The sequence below is a fragment of the Schistocerca americana genome, chromosome 2, assembly GCF_021461395.2.
Source record: "Schistocerca americana isolate TAMUIC-IGC-003095 chromosome 2, iqSchAmer2.1, whole genome shotgun sequence".
NCBI lineage: Eukaryota > Metazoa > Arthropoda > Insecta > Orthoptera > Acrididae > Schistocerca > Schistocerca americana.
The window spans coordinates 652,860,924-652,880,878 of record NC_060120.1 but is presented as its reverse complement, the minus strand read 5'-3'; the positions used below and the strand labels follow the sequence as shown (position 1 = coordinate 652,880,878).

Here is a 19,955-nt window from a genome sequence, read left to right as displayed (position 1 = left end):
CGCCATTTTGTGATGTGGTGTTGAAAACGCGAAAACAACAAAGCAGTACTCGCGCATGCGCACATCTAAAATTGTTTGAGTTACTCTTTGACTGTGACCTTGAAACGACACTCTACAACGCTTAGAGTCACTTTTAAAATTCGTAACTGGGACTTGCTTCTATGGAGATCATGTATTACAAAATGTATTAATATCGCCAAAAGACGTTATCCGTAAAGCAACAGAAAAGTGCAAGTAAGAAATATTGCTAACATCGTAGTTGAACAGAACGACGTGATACATAAAATTTAAAAAGATAAAATTACGTGCTTCATAGACACGTGGTGCCCCAGACAGCTCAGAAGACTGTGGTGTGATGTACGAGTAACACAGTTCTAAAAATAGCTATCTTGTCAAATATCCAGTTGACGGGCACCAGTCATGAGAGTTTCTTGGAGGTTATTGAAAGTAAATTATTCCTCAGGCGTTCCCTCACCCATTTTAAATAAAAGAAAAAAGCTTCGAACAACACTAGATATTCTCTTACTCTTCAGTGCAGGTACATAACCAAGAAGAGCAACCGAAAAGGCCCTCTTATTTCGTATTGCGTTGAAACCCACCAGTACCAGTGGCGTCCTAAAGTGGTTAGTAATCTGAATTCCAATGCTCCAGTTTCGGGGAACGAAAACTCCAACCAGACATAGTTCTAGAGCCGCTCGTCATTTGGCACCAGTCATTAAAAAAAAGAGATTATGGTTTAACGTCCCGTCGCAACGAAGTCATAAGTCACGATCCAAAAGCTCTGCATAGCGAAAAATGGAATAGGAAATCGGCCGTGTCCTTTTGAAAGAAACCATCCAGGTATGTAGGAAAACCTAAATCTTTGTGGCCAGGTAGGTATCTGAGCCTCCCGAATTCGAGTAGCTCAATGAACGCCAGGGACGCAGCGAGCGTTGTACGTGAAGCAGTGTAATACGTTATAACACTCTGCTGCGTGGCGGATTTACAGGTAATACTCCAGCACATTTTCATGGGAGATTTGACAGGAAAATGCCTTTGGATTAAAAAATTAATTATTGGCAATATCTTTGAATACTTCTATCTAGCGCCATACCTATTTACTTCGTGCTAAAAGTTCATAACAACTAGGTAATTTCCACATAAACATCTCTTCTATCTTTAGAATAAACGTAGCAAACAATTTTTTAAAAGAGACCTGAAGACGCACAAATCAGAGATCGATGCAATTCCTTTCGGGATACTTAATAATGCAGAAGTACAACTATTGCAATACTTTGTATAAAATGTGCACAGTCTTTGGATATACGTCAGAATAAAATTACAATATACCTCTTTGTATACTAAAATATACTTTATAGTTTATTGCAGTTACAAACTTACATGTTGTAACCAAAAATGTAAGAGACCAAGAAAAAAGTTACCTACCCAAAGCTGTGAGCATCAGAACACACGTGATGATATAAAAGAGCTTTGGCAGACGTGGACTGAAACTTGGGACTGTTGCATCCATCGCCCACCACTGGGCCATGAGATCCGGCCATCCTCGTGCAAGTTGTATAAACAGAAGCGAGGTAAGGACGTGGCACATGAAGAACACACCTGGTGCTGGAAAAACACACATAATTCTCGTGAGAAAGAATACAAATCTGTAAATAGAGGCACTGAAATCATTCTACGCACCATAAGAAACACTTCACTCTAGTATAACCACTCGCATTAATGTGATCACATGTCAAAGACACGGATAACCAAACGTTTCAGAGTGGACCGCTGTGAGACTGGCAGGAAGAGAGTCAATGACGTTCTGAAAGGTAGCGACAGGGGTGTGGAGCCATGCCATCTCCGGTACCGTGGTCAGATGAGATAGGTTTCTCGGTTGAGGATCCATGGTGCGAACAGCCCATCGAGATGGCTCCTCAGATCTGTGTGACAGGCTGCATTGTCCTGCTGGTAGATAGCGTCGTGCTGAGGAAAAACAAACTGCATGTGGGGGTGGACATGTTCTCTAAGGATAGATGCATATTTGTGTTTATCCATTGTGCCTTCCAGAACGACGAGATCATCCAAGGTATACGACGAAAACAATCCCCAGACCACAACGCTCTCTCATCTGACCTGGACCCTTCGGACCATTGTTGCAGGATGTGTGCATTCAGGCGTTTCATATGCTGTACACGCCAATGGCCAACTGTCATCTGAAAAGGCCACCTGTTGCCTCTCAGTGGTCCAGTTGTAGTTTTTTTTTTTTTTTGTTTGGGGGGGGGGGGGGGGAGAGGGTCATCAGTCGTCTCACTGGTTGCTGCAGCCCGTCACGAATTCCTCTCCTGTGCCAACCTCTTAATCTCAGAGCAGCACTTGCAATGTACGTCCTCAATTATTTGATGGATGTATTCCTATTTCTGTTTCCTCTACACTTTTTATCCTCTGCAGCTACCTCTAGTACCATGGAAGTTATCCCCTGATTTCTTAACAGATGTTCTACCATCCCGTTCCTTCCTGTCAGTGTTTTCCACTTATTCCAGTCCTGGCCAATTCTTTGGAGAACCTCTTCATTCCTTATGGTATGAGTCCACCTAATTTTCGACATTCTTCTGTAGCACCACATCTCAAACGCTTCGATCCTCCTCTTTTCCGGTATTCCCACATTCCATGTTTCATTATCATACAATGCTGTGCTCCGAACATATATTCTCAGAAATTTCTTCCTCAGATAAGGCCTATGTTTGTTACTAGTAGGCTTCTCTTTGCCAGGAAAGTCCTTTTCGCCAATATTGATATGCTTTTATGTCCTCCTTACTTTGTCCATCATGCGTTATTTTGCTGCCTACGTAGCAAAATTCCTTAACTTCATTTACTTCGTGATCACCAATTATGATGTTAAGTTTCTCGCTGTTCTCATTACTTTGGTTTTTCTTCGATTTACTTTCAATCCATATTCTGTTCTCATTAGACTGTCTATTCCATTCGGCAGACCCTACAACCCTTCTTACTTTCAATGGGGATAGCAATGTTGTGGTAGTGGCGTGCAAAATCCAGCCTTCATCGCCGCTGAACAGCAGTCACCGCAGCTGTATGAACCATGTGCCTGCCGCTGAGCCCCACACACAGCAACGTTCGCTGAACGGTCATTGAGGAGACACTGTTGGTAGCCCCTTGGTTCATCTGGGCGGTGAGCTGCTTAACAGTTGCACCTCTGTTCGCTCGTACACATCTCGACAGTCGTTATTCATCCCCATCGCCTATGGCCTGTGGTGCACCAATGTTGCCTTGACGCCAGTTTTGAATAGCGCCACTTTGCCATGCACGGAGTACTTTAACCACAGCGTCATGTTAACAGATAAACGTAGCCCTTTAGGAAATGATTCTGCCATTTTCCTGAAAGCCAATGGTCATGTCCTTTTGGATTTCAAATAAATCGTTGCTTTTCCGGATTACGATAGCGACTGTAGTTTTTCCTGCGTCGTCCGCAGCTCGTGGTCGTGCGGTAGCGTTCTCGCTTCCCGCGCTCGGGTTCCCGGGTTCGATTCCCGACGGGGTCAGGGATTTTCTCTGCCTCGTGATGACTGGGTGTTGTGTGATGTCCTTGGGTTAGTTAGGTTTAAGTAGTTCTAAGATCTAGGTGACTGATGACTATAGCTGTTAAGTCCCATAGTGCTCAGAGCCATTTGAACCATTTTTCCTGCGTCCCACTCTGCATCCTTTATATGGCCGCCACTGCTAGTGCTGCCATCTACCGTCTGTGAGTGGTTATTGCGCGTTCATGGCGAACGTATGCTGTGGTCACATTAATGTGTAATTACTATAACTATTCTGTGTTGTTAAGAAGAGCGTAATATGGACAAGAACAAGATACCATTCCTCAATAATATAAGGGGCGTTCAATAAGGACGAGCCGGAATCTGGAATGCGCAAACCGGTGACAGGAGGGTAATATCGTGGCGTGTGTAACGAGGTGTGCTTCCGACCAGAGCGTGGAAGTTTACAGCTCGTCCCTAGAGGGCACGCGTGCACGTGACGTGACTATACAGAGCTAGCAGCAGCATGCAGCAATCCTCCAACCAATTGCCCAAAACCTATCCTCCCGCATCAGAGACATTAACCACTTCCTTCACTGACTTTTCGCTATCCCCACACCTTCACCTCCTGGATTTCTGCTGATCACTGTTGAAGTTACCTAGCTATACACCAACATCCCTCATGCCCTAGCTTTGCCACTATTGAACAGACCTCTCCCAAAGTCCTTCAGATTTCAAACCCACCACATCACCCCTTACACATCTTAGCTACTATATAGTGACTCACAACTACTTTTTCTTTGAAGGGAAGGTATCCATACAAATTGCAGCACAGCCCTGGCCACCTGCATTGCACGTCCTACTCCAACCTGTTTATGTGCCATCCACAGGAAACCTTCCTAGCCTCTCAAAACTTTCAACCATGTTTGGTTCAGGTTCACTAATGATCTAAACTCAGGGCCAAGATTTTTTCTCACTTCATCTGATCCTCTCCTACCCCATGGTCCACCTTCCTGTATGTTGACCTCCACCTCACTGACAGATCCATGCAGAGCTCTGTCCACATTAAACCCACTAACCACCAACAGTACTTGCATTTCAACAGCTGTCATCCATTACACATCAAAAGTCCCTCCCATACAAACTAGTCACCCATGGATGACATATCTGTGATGACGAGAACTCTCTTGCCTATTATGCTGGTGGCCTTACAAAGGCCTTCAAAGACAGGCAGTACTCCCCAGACCTAATCCACAAACAGATTTCATGTGCCGTACCCTCACATACGCCCAATTCTTCCAACTTCCCCCAATAATCAACTAAAAAGGAGCACCCCCCTGTCGCCCAATACCACACCAGACTGCAACAACTGAATGTATCCTGCGCCAGGGCTTTGATTATATCTCATCCTACCTTTAAATGAGTGACATCCTACCCCAGATCCTTTCCATCCCTCTCTAAGTGGTGTTACGTCGCCCATACAGTCTACAAACATTATAGTCCATCTCCATACCACTTCCACACCCAACCCATGTGATAAGGATCATGCCCTTTTGAGGGACTAAGGTGCAAAACCTGCCCCACACATCCACCTAGCATCATCTACTACAGTCTTGTTACATGCTTATCCTACCCCATCAGAGGCTGGTCCATCTGTGGAAGCAGGCATGTCATACTAACTCTGCTGCAAACAAGGTGCAGCCTTTTTTGTTGGTACGATACCAACCATATGTCCAGCAGGATAAATGGCCATTGCCAAACTGTCATCAACAACAAAGAAGAGCACTTGCTGGCACAACATGCGACTGAGCACAACATGCTAATTTCAATGGCTGCTTTACAACTCAACCCATGTGGTTCCTTCCCTCCACCACCAGCTTTTCTGAACTACACAGATGGAAGTTATCCATACAACACATCCTACTCTCCCATAATCGTCCTGGCATCTTCTCAATCTCAGGTAACCTACTGTACCCACGCCCTCCACCCAACAGTTTTCCCTTCCTCCGTTCTGTCACCCCCTCCCAATTCACATCCGCATGTACCCTTCAGCGTGAGCTACTTCCAGCTGGCTGCTACAACTATAACTGCCACCCTTCCCTTTACACTCCTAGCCAGCAAACCGGCCTCTACATCTACATGTACATGAATACTCTGCAAATCATATTTAAGTGCCTCGCAGAGAGTTCATCGAATTACCTTCACAATTCTCTATTATTCCAATCTCGTATAGCACACGGAAAGAACGAACACCTATATCTTTCCGTGCGAGCTCTGATTTCCCTTATTTTATCGTGGTGATCGTTCCTCCCTACATAGGTCGGTGTCAACAAAATATTTTCGCATTCGGAGGAGAAAGCTGGTGATTGGAATTTCGTGAGAAGATTCCGTCGCAACGAAAAACGCCTTTCTTTTAATGATTTCCAGCCCAAACGCTGTATCATTTCTGTGACAGTTTCTCCCATATTTCGCGATAACACAAAACGTGCTGCCTTTCTTTGAACTTTTTCGATGTACTCCGTCAGTCCTATCTGGTAAGGATCCCGTACCGCGCACCAGTATTCTAAAAGAGGACGGACAAGCGTAGTGTAGGCAGTCTCCTTAGTAGGTCTGTTACATTTTCTAAGTGTCCTGCCAATAAAACGCAGTCTTTGGTTAGGCTTCCCCACAACATTCTCTATGTGTTCCTTCTAATTTAAGTTGTTCGTAATTGTAATACTTAAGTATTTAGTTGAATTTACGGCTTTTAGATTCGACTGATTTATCATGTAACAGAAGTTTAAAGAGTTCCTTTTAGCACTCATGTGGATGAGTTCACACTTTTCGTTATTTAGGGTCAACTGCCACTTTTCGCACCATTCCGATATTTCTTCTAAATCGTTTTGCAGTTTGTTTTGATCTTCTGATGACTTTATCAGTCGATAAACGACAGTGTCATCTGCAAACAACCGAAGACAGCTGCTCAGATTGTCTCACAAATTGTTTATATAGATAACGAACAGCAACGGGCCTATAACACTACCTTGAGGAACGCCAGAAATTACTTCTGTTTTACTCGATGACTTTCCGTCAGTTACTACGAACTGTGACCTCTCTGACAGGAAATCACAAATACAGTCACATAACTGAGACGATATTCCATAAACACGCAATTTCACTACGAGACGCTTGTGTGGTACAATGTCAAAAGCCTTCGGGAAATCCAGAAACACGGAATCGTTCTGATATCCCTTGTCAATAGCACTCAACACTTCATGTGAATAAAGAGCTAGTTGTGCCTCCCTCCACGCCACTAGTTACCCACCACCAGTCCTTCTCCTTACCTCCTGCCTCCCTTTCCCTAGACCCACCCCACCCAACATTACCCCAACACAAGCAGTCCACCTGCCGCAAATAGCATTGGCACTGTCAGTATAGCTGACACAATTTAGGGGGATAGACGTGTGTATGCGTTTGTGAGACAGTGTATGTGTTTGTTTGTGTAATCTGGGTCGTCAAAGAATAACTTAGAAACCTAGCAAGTTTTCCGTCTGTTGTATGTGCCTATCGACTCAATTCTTCTGCTTTTTGGTGAGTGGTCCCCTTTAATCCTAAAGTATTTACATTCTACAAGAACTTCCCTACAACATTTGCATAAGGTACGTTGTTATCCTGGCGAAAGGCCATTTTGCTTCTATACAGAGTGAACTAGAACGCTACTGCCAAAATTGCGGAGGCTGTCCACGGATGTTTTCTGAGTATTTTGGTATAAGACGCTCGTAGTCTCCAGTGGTTCGTTACAGAGTAATTTCGTTTGATTTCTTACCCCTTGTATCGGTATTGCATTGAAAGCATCTGCACAACAGCGAAAATGTCGGCGGCATGCGCTTGTTCGACTCACTCGTGGTATTTGCTGTTGACAAGAGTAGGGTCTACTTTACTCTTGGTCCTCAAGCTTGCATTAACGGTACAGTCTCGGGTTGGTTTTCCCGGCAGTGTTGGTTGTACGTTAACAGTAACAGATAGCAGCATGGATAGGTCTACTGATGAAAAATCGGCCTAATTGCATGTCGTATATGGGTTCACTGAATGCAATGGATAAACGGCGCCGGCCGGTGTGGCCGAGCGGTTCTAGGCGCTTCAGTCTGGAACCGCGTGATCGCTACGGTCGCAGGTTCAAATCCTGTCTCGGGCATGGATGTGTGCGATGTCCTTAGGTTAGTTAGGTTTAAGTAGTTCTAAGTTCTAGGGGACTGATGACCTCAGATGTTAAGTCCCATAGAGCTCAGAGCCATTTGAACCATTTTTGATAAACGGCAAGACGACGATATGCTCAGCCGTATCCGCTGCGATGGCAACCACACAAAAGCAGTGTTACATCCTTACATAGACGCCCATGAAACACCGGATCCTTTTGTATTATTACGTCTTGGTGGCTGCATATTACAGCTCTTTCCCTGTTGTAAATGTGTTTTCGCAGAAATAAAAATAATTCTAGTTTAAAACGTATAAGTGGTAATGACAATATTACTTTGCGACGAGCGACCGGAGACTAGGGTCGTTATACCAAAACACTCAGAAAATGTCAATGAACAAACTCCGAAATTTTGTCGACGGAGTTCTGTTTCATCCTCAATAGATGACATGAGTTGTACATAGCTCTCCCACTCTACTGCTACGTGACTTCAAAACCATGTGGCTTAAGAACATGAAAACAGCTTCTTTATAACAATAATTCTACATCTACATACATACTGTGCAAACTGCTGTGAAGTACATGGCAGAGATTACTTCACGTTGTACCCATTTAGTAAGGTTTCTTGATGTTCCATTCACGTATGGAGTGTGGAAAGAACGATCGCTTAAATACCTGAATGGACACTGTAATTAGTGTAAACTTATTCTTGTGATCGCTTCGGGACCAATATGTAGGTGGTTGTACTACATCCCCGATTCATTATTTAAGGCAGGTTCTTAAAACTTATTAATTAGGATTTCTCGGGACAGTTCGCTTCCATCTTCAATCGTCTGCCAGTTCAGTTTTTGCATCAGCACCTCCGTAACGCTCTTCCACTGTTCAAACAAACCTGTGACCATTAGTGCTGTCTTTCTCTTTTTCGGTGAATATCCCTTGTTAGTCCTCTCTAGCACAGGTCCCGCACACTTGAGTAATATTCTAGGATGGGTCGCACAATTATTTTGTATGCAGTCTGCTGCGTATACTGATTGTATCTACCTAGCATCCTCCCAATGAACCGAAGTCTGCCCCTACTTTACCTATGACTGAGCCAGCCCATGCGATCGTTCCCCTGCAGATTGTTACGCCCAGGTATTTGCATGCTTTGATCGATACTAGTTGTGACTCGTACCACGTAACTTTTCGTTTCGTAAAGTACACAGGTTTACATTTCTAAACATTTAAAGCAGGTTGTCAATCCTGTCACCACTTTGAAATCTTATCAAGATCTAACTGCATATTTGTATTTTTTTTTCCAGGCGTTACCTCTTTATAGAGGATTACATCATCTGCGAAAAGCCTGAGAGGGTGGGGGAGGGCGATAACGGTGGCGATAGGGAGGTCATCCGGCCACCCCTTAAATTAACCACGCCAGGTAGGTTAATAACCGTGCCGACCGTGCGACGATGCGTTACAAAGGCACAAAAAAGGAAGAGGAAGACTAGTGTCAATGGTGAGACACAAGGCACTGGCAGACTGAAGGGATCCAATTCCTGCCAGTTCAGAAATGAAAAGATTTACAGACAACAACCATAATGCAAACATTTCAACTCGGTTGATTTTAAATTTGGATGCAAGTGTCGCTAAAGAGAGAAGAAGTGCAGAGGAAGCATGTTGTGTAACAAGTATCCACTCTAAATGTAGATAAGTCATCTTTCTTTCCTGAGGAGGAATTGTATGTAACTCTCGCGATGCACTGACAATTGTTTTATCATTCTGAAAGGAAGATGTTGTAAGAAATAAGCATTACCAATTGTCTCACTGATTTACTAGTTCGTGGTTTAATGAAACACCTACAAAAACTAAACATCATTTACCTTTCATAATTTTAAAAGTAAAAGTGTTCAAACAAAATTCTTATTCACACCAGATTTTAGTGAGGAGCTAATAATGGTGATGTAGCGAGGACAGGAGGGGGCGGGGGTTCAAGTTAATACCTGACTGCACTCACGGCGACGATCGCCGAAAGGTCGGGAGCCACTGCCACGCCATAGCTCTGCCCCCACCGGTCTGCACCCGTGGCGCAGTGCGTGTTTCGAGCAGCCGTTTGCCCGCATGACTGCGTATCCGAACGGGACAGTCAACCTGTTGTAACACAAAACGTGGCTCATTCGACCAGGCGATATGTTTCCGTCGATGCACGGACCAATCTCAATGATCTCGAGCCCACTGCAGTCGTAACTGACGACGTCGTTGGGTATGTATTGGGAAGCGTGGGGATCATCTGCTGCTGACAAGGGAAACTTCCCAAAGCAGCCCCCTCAGATTTAATGGTAAGATGGCCCAATGGATAGTCCGTCACAGACTGAACAAAGATCAAGCATGAAGACAGGAAGAAGCTGTACTGAACTGCGAAAAAAGAAGCAATATAGAAGCAGTGAACGGCAAAAGCTTAACAAGTGCAAATATGAGTGAATATCAACATTCGTAGCGTCGTGGTTAGGTGGACACGGTGTTGGACTATGAAGCGGACGAGCCGTGTATAAAACTCTCTCATGCCGTTTATTTTTTTCACAGCATTAGAAACTTTCCGTCCGGTCATGGTAATGTTGGTTCTCTTTGTGTAGTCTTGGCAGTTGTCATACTATACATTGATTATAGAATATGAGTCATGTGGTAAGAATAAGTCACCATCGCAAGTAAACGTCATGAGCAGTGAGAGCAGGCGAAATATCACATAGGCGTCTCACAGAAACGAAAACAACAAATGAACGATTTGAACTATGTTGTAACTAAGGAATTCAGTGTCAAAAGTTCCCAAACGAAACGCAACTTCAAAAACATATGTTTTGACAGAGCACAGAGAAACAGCGTGATTATGGAACTGTTGAGTTCATTTGTTGCAGCTCATGGGACAAACTATTATGTTTTCATCATTCCCTTGGGAATGATCACATCGTACGAACACTAAAATCGGGCAAGGAGGCATATCTCACTCACTTGCCAGGCGTACAAATTAGGTGCTTCGGTAGGAGATTCTTATCATATCTACTTCTACATTTATACTCCGCAAGCCACCCAACGGTGTGTGGCGGAGGGCACTTTACGTGCCACTGTCATTACCTCCCTTTCCTGTTCCAGTCGCGTATGGTTCGCGGGAAGAACGACTGCCGGAAAGCCTCCGTGCGCGCTCGAATCTCTCTAATTTTACATTCGTGATCTCCTCGGGAGTTATAAGTAGGGGGAAGCAATATATTTGATACCTCATCCAGAAACGCACCCTCTCGAAACCTGGACAGCAAGCTACACCGCGATGCAGAGCGCCTCTCTTGCAGAGTCTGCCACTTAAGTTTGCTCAACATCGCCGCAACGCTATCACGCTTACCAAATAACCCTGTGACGAAACGCGCCGCTCTTCTTTGGATCTTCTCTATCTCCTCTGTGAAGCCGACCTGGTACGGATCCCACACTGATGAGCAATACTCAAGTATAGGTCGAACGATTGTTTTGTAAGCCACCTCCTTTGTTGATGGACTACATTTTCTAAGGACTCTCCCAATGAATCTCAACCTGGCACCCGCCTTACCAACAATTAATTTTATATGATCATTCCACTTCAAATCGTTCCGTACTCATATCCCAGATATTTTACAGAAGTAACTCCTACCAATGTTTGTTCTGCTATCATATAATCATACAATAAAGGATCCTTCTTTTTATGTATTCGCAATACATTACATTTGTCTATGTTAAGGGTCAGTTGCCACTCCCTGCACCAAGTGGCTATCCGCTGCAGATCTTCCTGCATTTCGCTCCACATATACTGTCACTAATGCCGTGTATGACACACCAGATGTGTTTTCCGGTGGAGGATTCGGCTAACTTGTCGTTTTGTCATCAAAAGTTTGCGATTCCCACTCGAAAGCTACTTCCTTTCGCTGTTGTGCAGAATCAACTGTCATTAAAGGTCCTTCCATGAACCCGGCTGTTGCAAAAAAGAGCAACATAAAGACACGGACACAAATTTGAATACAGCGAACAGCGAATGAAAAAACAAGAAAAAAAAGGGCACGATCGAGGTTTGAACACGGTTCCCGTGCCTTGCAGACCAACACTGGGACCACTTACCCACAACGCTGTTGCTGTTGTATTCTTCTCTATATTATACTTCTTCTCCTTGCACCGTTCACTGTCTCTACTTTTTTTTCACAGTTCAGTACACCTTCTTCCTGTTTCCATGCTTGATTTGTGTTCAGATTTTACGGGCTGTGCACTGGCCACTTTGACCACAAAATCTGAGCAGGGTCCTATAGGAAGTTATTCTTGTCTGGTCCATGTTCAACACTGTGCGCTAAACTGTGTGCTCCGTGACACATGTGCATGCACGAGCATTGTCTTCTGTCGTCAGATCTGCCGCAGATCAATGCCTTGTCCTGCTTCACAGCGCGATCAAGCCACCGATCTCGACGTTGTGGGACGAGGCGTCGACGTCCAACACTTTATCACCTACTCGTGGTTTCACCGTCCTTCAATCAGTTTCCATACATGCCCACGACAGTTGCTCACGTACAACGACTAGCTTTGCCAGTTCTGAAACTCTCGTTCACAGGCGCCTTAGCATAACGATATGCCCTTTGTCAAAGTCGCTTATGTCAGAGGATTTTCCCATTTGCGGTCCGCATGGTCCCTCACTTGTCAATGCTCCGCTTGTACTTTCTTGACAGCGTCACGTGACCCCAACGCTACCCTGTAGCATTCAGTCATGCTCTGGGCAGTGGCGATAATGCTCATCAGTTTATTCCTCGAGCTATTCTAAACGACTGGGAGGAATGTTGCTGTGAAATATCGGATGATTGCATTGTACTGCTCATATAATGCATAGCTCTAATTCTGCTCTACATACCTACTACACAAACCACTGTACAGAGCATGGCGGAATGTACTTCGTACCACTGCCAGACTTTACGTTTCCTGTTCCATTCGTTGATGGAGCGATGGAACAGCTGCTGCCTCTACACCGCTGTACGATCTCTAATCTCCATCATCCTACACTCCTGGAAATTGAAATAAGAACACCGTGAATTCATTGTCCCAGGAAGGGGAAACTTTATTGACACATTCCTGGGGTCAGATACATCACATGATCACACTGACAGAACCACAGGCACATAGACACAGGCAACAGAGCATGCACAACGTCGGCACTAGTACAGTGTATAACCACCTTTCGCAGCAATGCAGGCTGCTATTCTCCCATGGAGACGATCGTAGAGATGCTGGATGTCGTCCTGTGGAACGGCTTGCCATGCCATTTCCACCTGGCGCCTCAGTTGGACCAGCGTTCGTGCTGGACGTGCAGACCGCGTGAGACGACGCTTCATCCAGTCCCAAACATGCTCAATGGGGGACAGATCCGGAGACCTTGCTGGCCAGGGTAGTTGACTTACACCTTCTAGAGCACGTTGGGTGGCACGGGATACATGCGGACGTGCATTGTCCTGTTGGAACAGTAAGTTCCCTTGCCGGTCTAGGAATGGTAGAACGATGGGTTCGATGACGGTTTGGATGTACCGTGCACCATTCAGTGACCCCTCGACGATCACCAGTGGTGTACGGCCAGTGTAGGAGATCGCTCCCCACACCATGATGCCGGGTGTTGGCCCTGTGTGCCTCGTTCGTATGCAGTCCTGATTGTGGCGCTCACCTGCACGGCGTCAAACACGCATACGACCATCATTGGCACCAAGGCAGAAGCGACTCTCATCGCTGAAGACGACACGTCTCCATTCGTCCCTCCATTCACGCCTGTCGCGACACCACTGGAGGCGGGCTGCACGATGTTGGGGCGTGAGCGGAAGACGGCCTAACGGTGTGCGGGACCGTAGCCCAGCTTCATGGAGACGGTTGCGAATGGTCCTCGCCGATACCCCAGGAGCAACAGTGTCCCTAATTTGCTGGGAAGTGGCGGTGCGGTCCCCTACGGCACTGCGTAGAATCCTACGGTCTTGGCGTGCATCCGTGCGTCGCTGCGGTCCGGTCCCAGGTCGACGGGCACGTGCACCTTCCGCCGACCACTGGCGACAACATCGATGTACTGTGGAGACCTCACGCCCCACGTGTTGAGCAATTCGGCGGTTCGTCCACCCGGCCTCCCGCATGCCCACTATACGCCCTCGCTCAAAGTCCGTCAACTGCACATACGGTTCACGTCCACGCTGTCGCGGCATGCTACCAGTGTTAAAGACTGCGATGGAGCTCCGTATGCCACGGCAAACTGGCTGACACTGACGGCGGCGGTGCACAAATGCTGCGCAGCTAGCGCCATTCGACGGCCAACACCGCGGTTCCTGGTGTGTCCGCTGTGCCGTGCGTGTGATCATTGCTTGTACAGCCCTGTCGCAGTGTCCGGAGCAAGTATGGTGGGTCTGACACACCGGTGTCAATGTGTTCTTTTTTCCATTTCCATGAGTGTATATCCACATCTACACAGATATTCCGTAAGCCACAGTACGGTGCGTGGTGGAGCTTGTCCTGTACCACTGCTAGCCATTTCCTTTCCTGTTTCACTCGAAAATGGAGCGAGGGAAAAACAGCTGTCTGTACGTGTCGGTGTGAGTCATAATTTCTCGTATCTTATCATCATGGCCCTTACGTGCAATGTATGTTGGCAGCAATGGAATCGTTCGGCAGTCAGCTTCAAATGCCGGTTCTCTTAATTTTCTCTATAGTGCTTCTCGAAAAGAACGTCGCCTTCCCTCCAGGAATTCCCATTTGAGTTCCCGAAGCATTTCCGTAATACTTACGTGTTGTTAGAACCTACCAGTAACAAATCTAGCAGCCCGCCTCTGAACTGCTTCAGTGTCTTCCTTCGGTCCTACCTGGTACGGATCCCAAACACTCTAGTTATACTCAAAAATAGGGCACACCAGCGTCCTATATGTGATGTTATTTACAGGTAAACCATTCTTTCCTAAAATTCTCCCAATAAACTGAAGTCGACAACTTGCCTTCACTACCACAGTTTTCACATGCTCGTTCCACTTCATATCGTTTTGCAACGTTATGCCAAGATATTTAAACAACTTGACTGTTTAAAGCAGGACACTAGTAATACTGTATTTCATCACCACTTAGAAATTTTGTCACTTTCCTGGGGCACTCCTCACAATACCCTTGCCTCTGATGAACACTCGCCTTCGAGGACGACATACTGGCTCTATTATTTAAGGAGTCTTCGAGTCATTCACATATCTGTGAACTTATTCCATATGCTCGTACCTTCGTTAAGAGCCTGCAATGGGGTACCGTGTCAAACGCCTTCCACAAATCCAGAAATATGGAATTTGCCTGTTACCCTTCATCCATAGTTCCCAGGATCTCACGTGAGAAAAGTGCAAGCTGAGTTTCACACAATCGATATTTTCTAAAACCATGCTGATTCGAGGACTTAAGCTGCTTAACCTCAAGAAACTTGATTATATTCGAACTGAGAATATGTTCAAGGATTCTGCAGCAAGCCGATGTCAGAAGACCTGCCGAACAGTCCTTGGAAGGCCCAACAGTACCGACCGGCCGCCGTGTCATCCTCAGACCACAGGCATCACTGGATGTGGATATGGAGGGGCATATGGTCAGCACACCGCTCTCCCGGCCGTGTGTCAGTTTACGAGACCGGAGCTGCCACTTCTCAATCAAGTAGCTCCTCAGTTTACCTCTCAAGGGCTGAGTGCACCCCGATAACGACGTACTGCCTGAAAAAAAAACACACACACACAAATATGCAATTAGATATTGATAAGATTTCAAAGTGCTGACAAGATTAACAACTTGCTTTAAATGTTTAGAAATGTAAAATTGTATACTTGTCGAAACTAAACGATGCAACTACAATATCAACGAGTCAGAACTAGAATCGATCAACGCATACAAATACCTCGGCGTAACAATCTGTAGGGGTGTAAAATGGAACGATCACATGGGCTGGGTCAGTCGTAGGTAAAGTAGAGGCAGACTTCGGTTCACGGTTCATTGGGAGTGTGTTAGGTAAATGCAATCAGTATGTAATTTCGCGGGTCCGTTCTTTTATCCTTCTTCTATGCTGGAGTCACCTCCGCTTTCTTCCAGTCACTTACTTGGGACTTTGCACTGGGCGAGAGAGTCACAATAAACGCAGGCTAGGTAAGGGGCCAATGCCCTAGAGTATTCTTTGTAAAACCAAACTGGGATTCCCTCTGGAGCTGGTGACTTACTTGCTTTCAAATCTTTCAGTTGTTTCCCGACGACAGGTATGCTTATTACTATGTCGTCCATACAAGATTCTGTCCGATGGTGAAATGATGTTGTGTCTGTACGATTTTCCTGTATGAACGATTTCTTGAAAATGAAATTTAAGACTTCGGCTTGCGTTTTGCTATCTTCAACTGCCATACCAGACTTGCAGCTCTTATTGAGGCATGAACGTTAAGAAACCGCCCATTGAGACAACCACTGCGCGATCTCGCTCGAGTTCTTCTATTTAGGACGCTTTGTTTAAGCTGTCCACGCGGGGGCGTGTTTCTCGTCGCCAAGCACGCTGCTCGCTCTGAGACGGCCAGCAACATGGCGCGTAGCGTGCTCCTCGTCGTGATTTGCGACCTCAGAGCTCTCCAGCGACAGTCTGCGGCGTCTTGTGCGACATCTGGCGCTTAAATCTCACAGTTTCTTCACGAAAATGGACGCACCTTAACTTTATTAGCGATTGTAGCATGAAAGAGAAAAAATTAGCGAAGAAGATTCTAGACTCGTCGACGGCTTGAACAGCGAATAATGCTGTACAACGATCTGACGTACGCACTAGTAGAAGTTATTCGGTAACTTAACTGAATCTTCATTTCATTTTCGGTTTTAAAGTGACTATAGTTATAGTGCCTGGTGTCAGCTTGTGCATCCACCCCATCCTCCTCCGACGACCCCCTAACCCCCGCCCCCCCCCCTTTCTCTCTTTCCTCTCTCCCTCCTTTCTGAGCTCCCCTCCCTTGGCAAGTACTTCCAATTTTAATCCAGTTACTGTCTGTCGTGTGTTGGGCTCACCGTGTATATTACACAAGTGCAGTGTGTGTTCACTGTCGTATTCCCATACTGCGAACGCCTTTTTTAATTGTGCTATTCGTGGCGCTAGTGTTTATGTGCTACGTCTTCGTCGAGTGTCTTTTTAATTATATATGGATTTTACGCAAACGTGTCTCGTCAAACTACCCCTTTTTTGTATAATTTCGCTCCAATTTTTCCTCTTTTCATGTGTAAACTTCATCTTTTATCCCCATATTTTATGTATGTACCGTTCTCCTGTGGAATTTTCTACAGTCTCTTGGCTAAAGAACGGCGAATTGTGCCGCTGCTAGCCCAGATGGGGCAGGGGTATGAAATAACAATAAAGGAAAAAGAACTTGCGCATTCATAAATCTATGTTCTCGAGGTTGTATTTACTACTACCACTCTCAAGTAACGTACATAGATGTCAAGAGCGAAATTCGTTTTGTAATTTCATTTGAGTGGAAGACGAGATTTTTTTGAAGCAGCTCGGTACAACTGAAAAAGATATTTACCGACGAGATATAAACATGAGGCAGTCCATAAAACCAAGAGACATATGTACAGGGAGAGTCAGCTGTCCCTACCGATGTCGTTTTATGCAACCTTCAACAGTACTTCTGGCCTTCAAAAATCATCCGCACGATTTTCATTTTCTCTCTCTCGCTATGCACACACTATTAGTCCTACAGGAAAAACTGCACAGGAACTTTTTATAGGAAATTTAATTTAGTTAAATGTTATACTGAGATACGTTTGCGCAAGAAGCCATAGTTTTCGAGTTATTCTAGAAAAAAACGTACAAACGTGACCTTCAAACGCTAATCTACTCCCACACGCAGCCCCCACCCGTCAAGATTTCTAGTATGCTGTTCGTGGCACTCCCACCTACGACAGTACAAAAATTTGCGGTTGCCCGTATTATTTCCTACATTCGGCCATTTTTGGTCTTCACTGACTGCCCTTATTACGCCACCGTCTTAGTCGAGCACTTGCACAGTGTAAGAATAATATTTGCATAATTTTTACCCCACAGTTTTGTAGTTTTGTGAATTTCAACAGGAAAACAAAAAAAAACAGTTACCTCGTTGCATTCGGCACATCTTCTGACTACGAAACTACTTTGCTTGTAAAGGTTAAGTTTAGATCAAATTGTCAACGTAATTACTTTGAGGGTAGCGTTTACAAAAGTCGTTTCTCTTTCGTTATCCTCACGAGTACTTTTAAATTAATCATGTTAACGAAGTAGCCGACACTGCTGGTGACTTAACAGCCCACTCAATAAAAAACAAATAGGTCGAATATCAGGTACAGTTCGTGTTGTCGGAAATTTTTGTACGTTTGTAGCAGGGAGTACCACGAACAACATACTAGGAATGCTGTCAGGTGTGAGATAAATGTGGGGGAGGAACGTTTGAAGGTCACTTTCATACGTATATCTTAGATAACTCGAAAACTGCGGGCTCCAGCGGAAATGGATCTGTACAAAATTTACTACATTAAATTTCCTACAAAATGCTCCTGTTTATTTTTCTGTATCACTAATAGTTTCTGCGTAGCAAGGGGGAGAATGTGAAAATCTTGTGCGTGCTTTTTGAAGCCCAGAAATAACATTGAGGACTGTATAAACGACTTCGGTAAGAGCAGCTGAATCACCCTGTATATATTTATGAAGACGGTATCTGTTCTTTCGGACATGCCCGAAAAAACAGATACCATCGATGACCGTGCAGCTCGTTAGAATGAAATTACAATGAAATGAATACCCTTAGCTGCATACAGGCGTTGATATAAGTCAACGGGGACAGTTGAAAATGTGTGCCCCGACTGGGACTCGAACCCGGGATCTCATGCTTACTTGGCAGACGCTCTATCCATTCCTTTAAGATCTCATTTTGTTCTACATTGTCCGTTGAACTTGTTCGTGGCGGACGTCCGATGACACCCATTCAGGTTGTTCGTTGACCCGTCCACTCAGATTTTTTATTATAGAGGGTAGTTAACCCTCTGACGAGCACGCTGCGCTACCGTGCCGGCATCTGAGCCACCGAGGACACAGAGGCTAGTGCGACTGCAGGCACTTATCGCTGCCACGCCTCCCGTCAGACCCACATTCGCAATTTATTGTCCCGCACTATATTCAGAGTGCCTCTGCCCATTATACTCGTTACTAGCGGCTTTTTGCCGATTCCCGTAAGAGTTCGGGCACTTTGTGCATCCGCACTGAAGAAGATGGTCAAATGGCCGGTGAGCCTGAACTATATATATATATATATATATATATATATATATATATATATGAAGAAGGTGTCTGTTCTCTCGGACATGTCGGCAGTAAAGCCGCGAGTAATGAGTATGATGGGCAGGGGCACCATGAATATAGTGCGGTACAAGAAGTTGCGAATGTGGGTCTCAGAGGTTAAGTCCCTGCAGTCGCACTAGCCTCTGTGTCCTCGGTGGCTCACATGGATACCGGCACGGTAGCTCAGCGTGTTCGGTCAGAGGGTTTAGCTATCCTCTGTAATAATAATAAAAAAAAAACTGAGTGAACGGATCAATGAACAACCTGAATGGGTGTCATCGGACGTCCGCCACGAACAAATTCAACGAACAGTATAGAACAAAATTAGATAAAAAAAAAGATGGATAGAGGGGGAAAAAAATGGGTCGAGCGTCTGCCATGTAAGCAGAAGATCACGGGTTCGAGTCCCAGTCGGGGCACACATTTTCAACTGTCGCAGTTGACTTATATCAACGCCTGTATGCAGCTAAGGGTATTCATTTCATTGTAATTTCTATATATATTTTACACAAAGCTTCATAAGAGAAAAAATTTCCAGTGCGTAACTTCTGTTTAGTTTCTGGCACAGACTGGCAGTCATGTTTTGATTTATGGTTACTGGAAAACATTTTAGCCGTTACTCTTCGAAAAAAGAATTGCAGTAAATACATTATTTGTAATAAATAATGTTGTGACTTGGCAAGACAGCCAAGCCACTATGAGAGGAAGCCGAAAGGCACGCGTTTAAGCTCACGCAGGCTGGCGTGAGGTCTGGAACAGTTAAAGGAATAGAGACTAGCAAAAAAGGTACGTAGCTTCTGGAATACTTAACTTTAATCCATAATTGGTGAACATCGGTCTGACGGTACATGCATCACAAGATAAATAGCAATTGATAATGGCGCCTTGCTAGGTCGTAGCAAATGACGTAGCT

General features: G+C 45.1%; 1 pseudogene; it reads right to left on the bottom strand.

Moving 5' to 3' along the window:
• Nucleotides 1-19,955, bottom strand: part of LOC124594283 — a 57,909-nt pseudogene that overhangs the window by 16,326 nt on the left and 21,628 nt on the right.